The sequence below is a fragment of the Ochotona princeps genome, chromosome 8 (genome assembly GCF_030435755.1).
Source record: "Ochotona princeps isolate mOchPri1 chromosome 8, mOchPri1.hap1, whole genome shotgun sequence".
Lineage (NCBI taxonomy): Eukaryota > Metazoa > Chordata > Mammalia > Lagomorpha > Ochotonidae > Ochotona > Ochotona princeps.
Window position 1 is genome coordinate 46,665,596 of NC_080839.1, and position 13,445 is coordinate 46,679,040.

Below are 13,445 nucleotides of genomic sequence, written 5' to 3' on the forward strand. Positions count from 1 at the left end.
GACACCGGAGCACAATAAAAGGAAACCCAGCAACGGTTGCTGCTGGGCCTTCTGCCCTGGGGACACAGCCAGCCAAGCTGAGCTCGGAGGCAGCACAGAGGTGCCAAGCTCAGGATGCACGGTGCAGTTGCAAATGCTGGGAACTGGTGCCTCACGACACACCAGGCTTGGCCCCAAATCCATCCCTGGGACCCCATACCTCTCCCAGCAGCCCCTGTACTTTCCTTTCCCACAGTCCCTCCCCTGCTCACTGGGATACCAGACGTGGCAATGAACCATTGTACCTTCCCCTTCCCCTTCCCAATCAAGATCCCACCCCAGGTCACCTCAAAGCCCCCACCTACACACACACCAGGCGTCATCGCACCTCCATCTCTGCTTCCTGTCATGACCCTGCTTGGAGTGACCATGACATATGACATATGACTCGTCCACCTCTCCCTACACGGGTACTGTCTTCCACAGCCCACATGAAGCTTCAGCATCCGCTTACCCAAAACAGGTTGGTAGGGCTTTGCTGCAGGTGTTTCTCTGACCTCTTATAACTCAGATGACCAGAACCATTTCCCCCAGTTAAGACCCTGTCCATCCAGCAGCCACCCACTGTTTTCCTGGCCAGAGTTTGCCTCTAAGAATGTAGCTGAAGGAAAGAACCAGAGATGCTCAGAGCTGTAGCTAGAGACAGGTGCCAAGGATGGCCTTGGCTGCATTTCTGATGCAGAGAGGTGGTTAAGCACAGTCATAGAATGAGTATGCTACAGTCACTTAAAATAATGTTTTCAGACAATATCTGTACATGGAGAAAAGCAGTTAACCAACAAGGGAGATAAACAGAGCTGGCTGGACCCTACATGAAGGGCCAAAAAATAAAGTGACACCAGATCCTGGTTCGTCAGCGAAGAAGCTGCCTGCACAGCTAGGGCGGGGTGGGTCCAGGGGAAGCTGGCATGTTGAGCTGTGCCTAGATGGAACAAGACTCCTCACACAGATTGAAGATTGCATAATGCATGTTTTTCAGGTTTTATGGTGGATCGAGACCAGAGTTGTAGAGTACCAGGTAAAGTCGCCGCCTGCAATGCTGGCATTCCATATAGGAGCTCCTTGTTATTGGCCTGGGAAGGCAGCAAAGGATAGCTAAATGCTTGGCCCCTGCCACCTTTGTGAGTGACCCAAATGAAGCTCCTGGCTTTGGCCTGGCCCAGCACTAGCCGTGGAGACATTCTAGAGAGTGAATCACCAAGTGGAAAATTTCTCTCTCACTCTCTCTCATTCTCTCTATAACTTTTATTTTCAAATAAATACATCTTTAAAAACAGCAGTTCTAGGCAAAGGGTATATGGGGGTTCTTATTCTTGCAATTTTTCTCTAAGACTCAACATGCTTCAAGCAGACAGTTAAAATACATTTCAAAAAGCTAAATGAAAACACATTAAAATGTTAATACAGATTGTCACTGTATAATAGGATTACAGGTTATTTTTATTTCTGTAGCTTTTAAATTGCTTTTAAAATGAAAAAATATTATGTATAACATGTAGAAATAACGCTATATTATTTAAACATCTATTTAAATTAGAAAAGCTGGCATTTTAAATAACAGATGTGATGACAGAAACTAAAAGCCGTGGGTCAACACTGTGGAGCAGAGTGGGTGGGTGCAGGGTGCCAAGGCTTTGGGCCATCCTCCTCTGCTTTCCCAGGCCCTAAGCAGGGAGCTGGATGAGGAGTACATCAGCTGAGACACAAACCAGAGTCCATATGGGGCTTATCAAGAAAGACAAGTAGGAGCCTGGCACAATGGCTCAATTGGCTAATCCTCCACCTCCAAACGTTGGGAACCCATATGCATGCCAGTTCATGTTGCTGCTGTTCCACTTCCCATCCAGCTCACTGCCTGTGGCCTGAGTAGACAGTGGAGGATGGCATAAACAAAGCCTTGGGACCACTGAGGAATATGTTGCAGGTGAGGAATGACTTCTAAGGGACTCTCATCAACAAGGTCACTGTACTTGCAGGTAAGTGAGGGAGCTGACACTGAGTGGTTTGGAGGGGGGAAACTGCAGGCCTTTTATGGATCAGACAGATACACTAGCCCACATGGGAGATCTCATATGGGCTAGTTAGCATGGATCACACCACTTACCTCTGTATAATACAGCTAGGGCTGGGGGCCTGCATGGCAGGGCTAGATCACCAGTGAGTAGGAACAGGTGATGGGTAATGTTAGGCAGGGCCATGACACTAATTAGCATGTGAGAAAACCAGATCTGGGGGAAATTTCTGCGGGAGATATGTTCGGCCACCCCTGTGGAACTCCAATTTTTGCTAGTTTGTTTAAGCACTGGAGGTACTGACAGGCTGAGCTAGGCATGACCATGGAACCCTCTGACAATCATGCTTCCTGGAGTTGGGAACAGGCCAGGCAGGTACAGGCTGCAGAACCCATAAGTACAAAGAATAGGGTGTGGGGTGAGCTGGGCTGCAACATCCACCAGCTCATACAAAGGCCAGGATGGAGGTGGAAGAGGGGCCCAATACCTGCTGGCACATGTGAGATTTGGGTGTGGAAGTAGGCCTGGTGGGAGAACTCTCCTGGTGGGCCATAGCTCCTGCTGATGAGCATGTGATTCAGGCCTAGGTGTTGGTTGGGCAAGGCAAGGTAGTTCCACTCATTGGCAAGTATGTGGGTTGGTTCTGAAAAGGGACGGACTGGGCATGTCAGGTCAACTTTAGCCCACTGACATGTACAGGAGCCAGAATGGAGTGCAAATTATGCTGGGCTAGGCTATCACACCTGCTGGTTTGCATAAACCAGGGATGGGAGCAGTCTGGGCAGGGCTAGGGTGCAGCACCTACAATTGAGAGTTGGGACTGGATACAAGCTAGGAGAGGTCAGGTTGCAGCATCCAAAGGCAAAGGTCAAGACAGATGAGGGTCTAGGCCAAGCTGGGTCAGAACAATCACTGGCACGTGCATGATCTGTGGTTGGAAATAGGCCTGACTGGGAGTTAAGGGGATACCCCTGCTGGACTGTGGTTCCCATCTGGGTCCAACAGCCAGAATGGGGACGGCATTCTAGGCAGAACATGACTGTAGTATCCCTTGGCATGGGTGTGGACTGTGTCTAGGGTGTACTACACTGAGCTAGACTCCAGCACCCACTGGTGCTTGGAAGAGCCAAAGTTGGTGTAGGACGGGCTGGGCTAGGTCTTGGCACTTGTTAAACCATGTGAGAGCTGTATCTGGGTGTGAACCAGGTGTGGCTGGGCCATAACACCCAACAGTTATAATCAGAATGGATATGGGCCAGTTGGCAAGGCCACTGTTTCTGCCAGGACAGGAGATGGACTAAGTTAGTCAGGGCCAAGGACCCACTGGTGTGTGTGAGATCTACCACTGGGAGGAAGCCTGATAGAGGAGCTTGGGGAACTCCTTTGTCATGACACAGTCCCTTCAGGTAAGCGCAAGAACCAAGGCTGGGAGCAGCCCAGATCATGCCAGGTGATATTTCCTGCCAGCATACATGTGGGTCAGGTAAATGGTCAGGCAAGCTGGGCTAGTTCATAACACCTACTCACAGATTTGAGAACCAGGACAGGGTGCAGGATAAGCTGAGTTAGGTGCAACATCAGCCAGTCCACATTAGGGCAAGTACTAAGGGCTGGATGGGCTGGGCTAGGCTGCAGCACCCACCAGCATGAGCTAGAACTGGGGGCAGGCTGGGCCAATCCAGGCTACAGCATTTATTGGCAAATATCAACGTGAGGTAGGCCATGCCAGACTGGTCCACAGCACCCACCAGCACATGTGAGACCCAGGGTTGGGGGGAGAGTAGTGCAAGGCCAGTAGGGTGGGTACTAGCGGCTATTCTGCTGGGTCACTGCTCCCACTAGTGAGTGTGGGTACTGGAATAAGGCGCAGACCAAGTCAGAGAGGGCTATAACACTTGTTGGCTTGCATGTGATCTGGGTTAGGCGGAGAGCCAGACTGGGCTAAGTGACCATATCCTCTGGGGCAGGCATGAGCCACAGTAAATGCAGGTTGGTAGGGCTTTGGTGCAGTATCAGCTGGCAAATGCTGGGACTAACGGCAGGTTCTGTCAGGAAAGACTGAAGTACCACCCGACAAGTGCAAGATCCAGGGCTAGGAGTGTTCCTGTTAGGGGAACTGTGGGCAGCTCTCTGATGGGCTGCAACTCCCACCGGTGAGCATGAGAACCATGGCTGAGGGCTGGCCTGGTTAGACAGGCGGTGACACCCACCACATGAGTGTGGGCTAGATAGTGGAGTCGATTGGGTTGAACTAGGTTTGAACACCCATTGAGCTGAATGGGATGCAGGACAGATTGAATCCATCTGCTGCATATACTGGCAAGTACAGGAACCGGGGATGGGAGTGGATTTGGTAGGAGTTAATGGGGGGTTGCCCCAACTAGGTTGCAGTTTCTGCTGGCAAACATGAGGGCCGAATGTGCGGTGGGCAGCATTGGGCTGGGCCACAGCATCCATCTTGGTTTATATAAGAAATGGGTTGGAGACAGAACTGACCCAGCAATTCCAACTACCACAGTGTGTGTAGGTTGACATGGGTGACAGACTAAACCAGACCCCATGCTGGCAATCACACACAAGAGTCAGGTCTGGGATCACCTCAGATGAGGTCTCTGTGGGAATCTCCTCGACTGAATAGATGGACTCAGAACTCCAACCATGGGGAGAATCATAGGATCTGTGATCTGACCATAAGTACATGTGTCAGAACTTGACCGCCTTAGTGGCCAAGATGGAGCAGTGGAAAGCATGCCCAGATATGGCAGTCCATTGGGGATTGCAGAGGATATCTTGTACCACAGTAGAGGAAAGAGAGCAGAACAAATTGTTCAACTGCCCCAGCCAAGCGTTGACAGCAAATCTCTGGGTGAATGGAGACTCTGGGGTGGACTGGGTCAGCAGATGGAAAGTAACTACTTAAGTGGAACCCTTGGAGCATGCTCCACACTGGGGACCCTGGGATGGTACAAGGTGGCCAGTCCCCATTCCCAGGTATTAGGGCAGTTGAGAGGCTGGGTATGGCTTCTCTACTATTTCTCCATTTCCCCCAGATACAGGAGGAAGAGGGGGAAGATTTGGAAATAATGGTCTCACCCACTTTCCCCTAGTCCTCGACCCTTCCTACCCTAGTCAACTATGTAAACATCATCAAATATAAAAAATAAAATTTAGCACCTGGTGCAGTAGTCTAGTGGCTAAAGTCACCACCTTGCATGCGCTGGGATCCCATATAGGCACTGGTTTGTATCCTGGTGGCTCCATTTCATATCCAGCTCCCTGCTTGTGGCCTGGAAAGCAGTAGAAGATGGTCCAAAGCCTTAAGGCCCTGCACCCATGTAGGAGCTCCTGGCTCCTGGCTTCGGAGATCAGCTCAACTCTGGTCATTTCAGCCACTTGGGGAGTCAATCAGTGGATGAAATATCTCCCCCTCTGTCTCTCCCCCTCTTTGTATATATGACTTTCAATAAACGTAAATAATATAATAAAATTTTTTTTAAAAAAGAAAGAAAAGCCAGCAGCAGACTCACTCAGAGGAAAGGACAACCATCTGTATTGGTCATGAACATGGAAATTTTTTTTTAAAAAAAGATTTATTTATTTTTGTTTGAAAGGCAGAAGCACAGAGAGAGGGAGAGAGGACAGAGATCATCCATCTGCTGGTTCACTCCCTAAATGGCTACAATGGTTAAATTTTAGCCAATCCAAAACCAGGAGCTTCTTCCAGGTCTCCCATGTGAGTGTAGGGGCCCAAGGATCTGAGCCATCTTCCTCTGCCCTCCCATGCTATAAGCAGGGAGCTGCGTCAGAAGTGGAGCAGTTGGGACACAAACTGGCACCCATATGGGATGTCGGTGCCATAGGCAGAAGCTTAGCTCTCTATGTCTGGCTCACTATGTGCTGGCCCTGAGAGATTTTAATACTTGGAAATAGAGGCCTGTGGTTCACAAGAGGGCTCTGAGATAGAAATGCAATGGGTGATGACAGGGGCCTCATTCAATTAGCACAAACTCAGATTCCTCCTTGCAAGGAAGGCCACACAGCAGGGAACTTCATGATACTACATGGGATGGAATTTGGAGAGCGGAGGGAGTAAAATCTACATGAAGCAAGGTTCCAGTGGGCCTCAAACAGAGACAGGCTGTGGGCAGACAACAGAACTCTGGGTCTGGCCTCCTTGGAATAAACAAAGTTCAGGGCATGGCACAATGGTTTAATAGCTAAATCCTCACTGCATGCACCGGGATCCCATATGGGCACTAGTTCTAATCCTGGCTGATCCACTTCCCATCCAGCTCCCTGATCGTGGCCTGGAAAAGCAGTGGAGGATGGTCCAAAGCCTTGGAACCCTGCACCTGCATGGGAGACCTGGAATAAGTTCCTGGCTCCTGGGTCTTGGCTTCAGATCAGCTCAGCTCTGTCCATTGCAGCCACTTGGGGAGTGAACCAGTGGACAGAAGTTCTTTCTGTTTCTCCTTCTGTATATAAATCTGCCTTTCCAATAAACAAATCTTAAAAAAGCAAAAAAGAATGCATAAAGTTAAGATTCATGTGCATTGTCAGGGCCAGAGACACTTGACTTGAAGCTAAGCAGGTGCATGGGATTTCTGGCCAAGCAGTAACAGCCAGTCCAGAGGAAGACAGTTCATTCCTCCTTACACAGCCAAGTCTCTGGTAGTGCTAAGCTCAGCAATGGGTCATGGAGCCATCCAGAGGGAGGTTCCAGAACATACCACGCAGCTGCAGGCAGTGCTGATGAGATACTAGGCTTCCTGCAGCTGCTGCCCCAGCTCTGCACTCCCTGTACCCCAAGGCAGGTACTTTCTCAGTGAGTTCCCTGTTTTAATTTCTTCAGCAGTTAAAGATGCACACCTTTTCCCACCCCCAACATCCACCGCCCATCTCTCTGCAACCACAGCCAGTGGATAAAGAGTGAGTCAGCCAAATGATTCCTTCCCTTCCCCTTCACAAGAAAGATGAGTCAGCTATTCTCACTATGGATGCTTTGCTTCCCATGCACAGGGCCCAAGGGAAGAGCACAGGCCTTGCTTGAAGCAGCCCCCAGCCTAGGCCTCTCAACGGCTGCTCTTCCACATCAGGAATGAAATCCCCAAGGCAGAAAGCCTAGGGCAGCCAAGTGGTGCCCAGTAGTGCCCAGTCACACAACACACAGACCCACCTGGGCACACATTCAGGGATTCTGCCTTTCTCATTTTGGGGTGGGTTCCAGGAGATGCAGTCCCTCTCCACTTGCCTGCCAGCTCCAGGAGCAACTTAGAAATGCAGCCACGCTCAGGTGCATGCAGTGGGAAGGATAGGACGAAACAGAACACCCTGCAAAACACTGTGGGATGGGAACATTGCTTCTGGCAAACTGTATGAGAGGTTCCCCCTGTACCCATGCAGACCCCTCAGCCAGGACTCAAGGATGGCCTCTTACCCTGTCCCTAAAGACTTCAGTCCTGCTGGGACACCAACACACTCTTATCCTGTTCCTCTGATGAGAGAAGTGAAACCTCTGAAGAGGTCAAGGAAAGTAATAAAAACAGCACCTACTCTGAATCCACTAGAAGACCAGTGGAAAGAGGCTCATGGGCTAGTTTTCTGTCCCGGAAAGCAAGCCCAGGAGAGGAAGCGGTGGAAGAGGAGGAAAGGGAATAGGGCAGGTCTCAGAGGCCCCCCACCCCACTGTCGCCATCTTGCTTGGTGAGGTGTTTAGGAGAGTGGTTCAAAGCACAAACTCTGAGTGCATAGGCAAACGAGGGGGACAGAGGAACTGGCTAAGCAACGCCATGGAGATGCACAACCAGAACTGAGGAAGAATGGGGCAGTCTCCAGGATGAACGACTATTTCTTCAACAAACACTGGGGGTTGGGAGGGGGGAGGGAAAGAGATTAGCAGATAAAAGATACACATAAGAACCAAATGTAGTATGTGAGGCTTAGGATTCTGATGCAAATAAACCAACAATAAAAACTAATGGACAGAGCCAGCAGTACGGCACAACACGTTAAATTATCACTTGTGACAATGATCCCATATGAGGGCCAGTTCAAGTCTTGGCTGCTCTGCTTCTGATCCAGCTCCCTGATAAAGCCTTGGAAAGCAATGGAGAATGGCCCAAGTAAGGTCTTGGGCTCCTGCACTCCCATGGGAGACCCCAGTAAAGCTCCTGACTTTAGACTGGCTCAGAGTTAGTTGTTGCAACCATTTAGGGTGTAACCCATATTTATCTCTCCTTCACTCTAATAAACAGGTCTTTAAAAATAGTAATAATAAACAATCAAGGAAATGTGAATAATGACTGGTTGTTTGAGGATATTAAGAAATAATTAGGTATATTGGGTCCAGCGCAGTGGCCTACAGCTAAAGTCCTCGCCTTGAACACACCGGGATCCCATATGGGCATTGGTTCTAATCCCAGCAGCTCCACTTCCCATCCAGCTCCCTGTTTGTGGCCTGGGAAAGCAGTCGAGGACGGCCCAAAGCCTTGGGACCCTACCCCCATGTGGGAGACCTGGAGGAAGTTCCTGGCTCCTGGCTTTGGATCGGATCAGCACCAGCCATTGCGTTCACTTGGCGAGTATGTCAGCAGACGGAAGAGCTTCCTCTTAGTCTCTCCTCCTCTCTGTATATCTAACTTTGCAGTAAAAAATAAATAAAATCTTTTTTTTAAAAAAAGAAATAATCAGGTATATTAAGAGTGCTGTGCTTGTTAAAAATTAGTCCCAAATAATCCTGTGATATGATATTCTTCTCCTAAAAAGGTACTTTCAAAACATCAGGCAAACCCAGACGGAGAGATGTCCTACGAAATATTCTAGCAGGACTTCCCAAAAACATGAAGGTCATCAGAAACAAGAAAAGTCAAAACCTAACAGAGAGCAGTGTTGACTAAGACATGACAACTAAATGTCATAAGGGAACCTGGGTAGGATTTTGTAACAGAAAGTAACATTAGTGTAAAAAAAAGTTGAACTCAGATTAAGTCAGGAGTATAGTACTGTAACACAACAATGTTGCTTCTTAGTATCAATTAGTTGCTTCTTAGTGGCCAAATGTATCACAGGGATATTGGCTGAGGGCTATGTAAGAATCCTTTGCTTTGCTTCTTAGTAGCCAACTGTATCATGGGGATACTGGCTGAGGGCTATGTAGGAATCCTTTGCTTTCCTTTTGATTTTTGTAAATCTAAAAAATCCCAAACGTCGGCTTCGCAGACTGGAGTGTTTGGGATCAAGTGTGGCTCTGATTCTAACTTCCCGTGATGTGCAACAAGGAAGGCAACAGGTGAAGTCTCACATACTTGGGTCCCTACCACCCTAAAAAAGATTGACAATAAACAAATAAAAGTGAACTCTGGAACCAGGCAGCCTAACAAGTGACTCAACCTGTTGTGAGCTGCAGTCTCCTCACCTACAGACAGGACACCACTGCACCTGCCACACAGGGCTGTGAAAATCAAGTAAGTCACTATGCACAAAGGTGGTGACCATTCTCAATATCACCATCACCTGCTTTTTAAAAAATATTTATTTTATTTATTTGAAAGGCAGAGAAAGAGACAGAGAGATCTTCCATCTGCTGGTTCATTTTCCAATGGCTGCAACACCCAGGACTAGGTCAAGTACAAAGCAGGAGCCTAGAATACCATCTGAGTCTCTAATATGAAGGGCAGGGGCCAACTTTTACTGCTTTCCCAGGTACAACAGCAAGAAGCTGGACTGGAGGTAGAGCAGCTGGGACTTGAACCAGTGCCCATATGGGATGCTGGCACCACATGCAGCAAGTTTAGCTCACTGCACAACCACAACCCCTATCATCATCATCTTATGGAAAGAAACATGGGCACAGGCCAAAGTCACCACCCTTTCACCAGCATCTGATGTTGCTCAGTGCTCCTTCCTCCCCATCCTCCTGCCCAAGAAGACCTTGACAGAGGAAAGGAGGTGAGAGGAGCTCCTGGGGGGTGACTCCAGAGAAAGGCCTTGATTCCAAGTTCCACGGGAAGCAGTGGGGCCACTTGGACAGTGACAGTGACAGCCCTAGTGTCAAGGGGTGTTAGGAAACGCCCCTTGCACTCTGAAGCACCCTGAGGCAGGCTTTTTGTCCAGCCAGCACAGGGCAAGCAGCACCCTCGGGATTCCTACTGTGTGCTGAGCATGGAAGGCAGGGGCCAGAGATGAGGGTTGAGCCCTGAGGTAGCTCACCAACCCAGCACACATGGGACAGATTGTGTGTTTTTTAGGCTCACTTCCTTAGAGCCCCCTGCACCCAAGCCCCTCTTGACTGAAGATTCTTATTCCACCAAACATGCCGCCACCTCACTGAAATCCTATACAATCCCTAAGGAACAATTCAGAGAAAAGGCAGCCCAGCTGCCCAGCTACAACCTTGTATGATGATTTAGCTGAAGCCCACAAAGAGCCACTGCAGCAATGCATTTAGTCAGCAAATCTTACTAAGCACATCTTGGGTGCCAGGCACTGTGCCGTCAGCAGGGGTCCAGCCAAGCACAATCTTTGAATTCATGGGGCCTGAACCCCCCAGAAGGAGGAGACAAGGGTAGACATGTTGCCTAGAAGTTAAGATGCCAGTGAGGGAACGGGCATTTGCCCCAGTGTTTAAGACACTGGGTGTTGGTAGCCTGGGCCTTCCAGCTTTGACCAGAGGCTCCTGCTGCAAAGATGCTCTGCCAAGTGCTCGGCCAGGCCAAGCAGCACCCCAGCTTGATTCCCCTCTTCATATTGATTGGAGCAGGAGGGACTGGAGCTGCACTGTATGTCATGCATCTTGCTTTGTTCAATCCAGATGTCAGTTGGGACAGAAAGAATAACCTAGAACCCTGGAACAAACTGGGTCCCAATGATCAATACAAGTAGGCTATGGTAAACTGAAGAAGGTCCAGACTTCTAAGTGACATGTGTCACTATAAAGCTGCTTAGAATGAATGTCTTCTAGAAGCTATTCACACAATTTTCCACTTAACCAGGAAATACTTCTCCAAATGCATGTGATCAGGTTGATTTACTACAGCTTATTGCACTGAATAATAAATACATGAAACTTGAAAAAAAAAAAGATTCTGGGTGTTGTGAATTCTTTGCAGTTCAACATGCTTAGGCTTAGGAATTAAGCAGACAGTGGCAGGCGGGGATCCGGTCTGAGGCTTCTCTCTGTCTTCTCAAAGTTAGATACTCTTCTGTTCCAGGGTTACCTTCAACAACTTTATGGGATGCATGGGAACTCGCAAGCTCAGAATGGCCCACTGCCTGAGAAAGGTGATGATAAAGTAAGGACTACCTGCATTTTGGTCAGGGTGTCACGAAAGCCTTTGTTGTTGATTGAGTCAACCACCTGCAACCTAACCATTAGTATAAACAATAAGACTTTGTTCATATGTTACTAGGTTTCTGCGATCCTTCCTTTTCCTTTTCTTTTACAAGACCATCAGATCTTTGTAGTAACAGATTAAAAGAAACTTAATAAAGCCGCTGGCATGCAACAACTGGGTCACCCACATCCCATATTAGAATGCCTGCATTCAGGTCCTGGCTTAGCTGTCTACTCTAGCTTTCTGCAAATGTACAGCCTGGGAGATGGCAGGTGACAGCTCAAGTAGTTGGGTCTCTGCTACACACACAGGATATTTGCACTGAGTTCCAAGCTCCTGCCTTTGGCCTGGTTCAGTCCAGGTTGCTACTGGTATGTGGAGAATAAACCAGCCAATGGAAAATGTAGGTCTCTCTGCTTTTCAAAAAGAAAAAGAAAACCTTAAAAAGAATGCCAAGTTCAGTAACTGACTCCAAATCCTCAGTCCAGTTTCTGCTTATGCACGCCCGGGAGGCAATAGGTAAGGGCTTAAGTCATTGGGTTCCTTCCACCCATCTTGGAGACCTGGATCAAGTTCCCAGATCTCAGCTTCAGCCCCATGCAGGAGTCACTGCAGACACGTGGGGACTGACCCAGGAGATGGGAGCTGTCTCTATCTCTCTCCCCTTCAAATAAATATATATTTTAATGTCAAATAGGGAAGACAGAGAATAGTGTAATAGCTATCCCAAATCAATGTTTGTACTGAGCTGGGGGCTCTGCAGAAAGGGAGTGTAGTCAAGACTCAACCAGACATGGGATGGTGCTGCGTAGACATGCTAGGAACCAGGAGGAATGGGGCAGGAGCTGAGGCTGGGGAAGAGGCACCGTTCCAGCAGACAACCCAGTGGGGGGAAGGAAGAGTAGGCTGAAAGGTTGAAAGGCAGCCAATATGGTGGGAGGCAGGATGGTCAGAGGGGTGGATCTTGCAGACCCTTGGGGCATCCACATCACGAATGAGTACTGGCTCAAGTCCCAGCTGCTCCACTTTCTGCATAACTGCCTGCTAATGCCCCTGGGAAAGCAGCAACACATGGCCCAAGTGCTAGGGCTCCTGCAGCCACATGGATGAAGTTCCTTACTGGTCACTGTTGAGTAGATGGTAGATGGAAAATCTCTTTCTCCTTCCCTTTCTCTATTCTTCTCTCTGTAACTCTACCTTTCAAATAAATAAATCTCTTAAAGGGGAAGGGTTTCTTAGTCTCAGAAGAAGGGCGCTAAGGGTGTAGCAAAAGGGGAGATCACCTGATCAGACATGCATTGCTGGGACTCTGCTGTGCAGAAGGGGGAGGGATTGGAAGACAGACGCCATGAAAGCAGGGAGACCTCTAACTGTGGCCCAGGAAACTGACTGGGTTAAAATGCAGGTGGTAAACCATGACCTGAAACCTGTAACCCAGATGAGATCCCTGGTCTGCTGAGGGAGAGGAAGGGGTGTTGTGAGGTGATCCCAGGCTCCCCACTCCAACATTGGGTGGCAAGCCTGGTTGCTGGCAGAGCCGGCAACTGAGTGGGAGAAACAGGCTTGGAGGGAGGAGGAGACATTCTGAACATGGATGAATCACAACCTGTGATTCCAGCAGGTCACTGGTTTGGAGGAAGGGAGCTCCAGACAGCACCTGCATTCCCTACCTTCCACAGCAGTCACTCAAAGCATCCATCCACTGCCCCAGCACAGACTGCAGCGAAGGGCTCTCATAGGTACTCCACACAGGCAACAGAACATCCCCAAGTGCCACACTAACAAGTGCCACAGGACAAAAGTCCACCCCAGGAATCTTTGCCCATGTCTCAGGGTAAGAAGGAGCAGAGCAAGGTCAGCCCTTTCTTTGCACCAGGCTTGGAGTACATCCAGGGCCCGAGGGACCAACTGCAGGAAGAGGGTGAGCTGTGAGGACCCCACAAAGGGGGCCAGAGGTCACAGTAGACAGGATCACCAGGGGGACCCATTAGTAAAAAGAAGGCACTCCCTGGTCCCCAGCGGTTGTAGGCCTGGACGAAGGACGCACAGTGGGGCGCAGCAG

General features: G+C 49.2%; 1 protein-coding gene across 3 annotated transcripts in view; it reads right to left on the reverse strand.

The window, feature by feature from the left end:
* Positions 1–13,445, reverse strand: part of SFXN5 (sideroflexin 5) — a 95,432-nt gene that overhangs the window by 80,572 nt on the left and 1,415 nt on the right. The gene's annotated exons all lie outside the window — the stretch shown is intronic.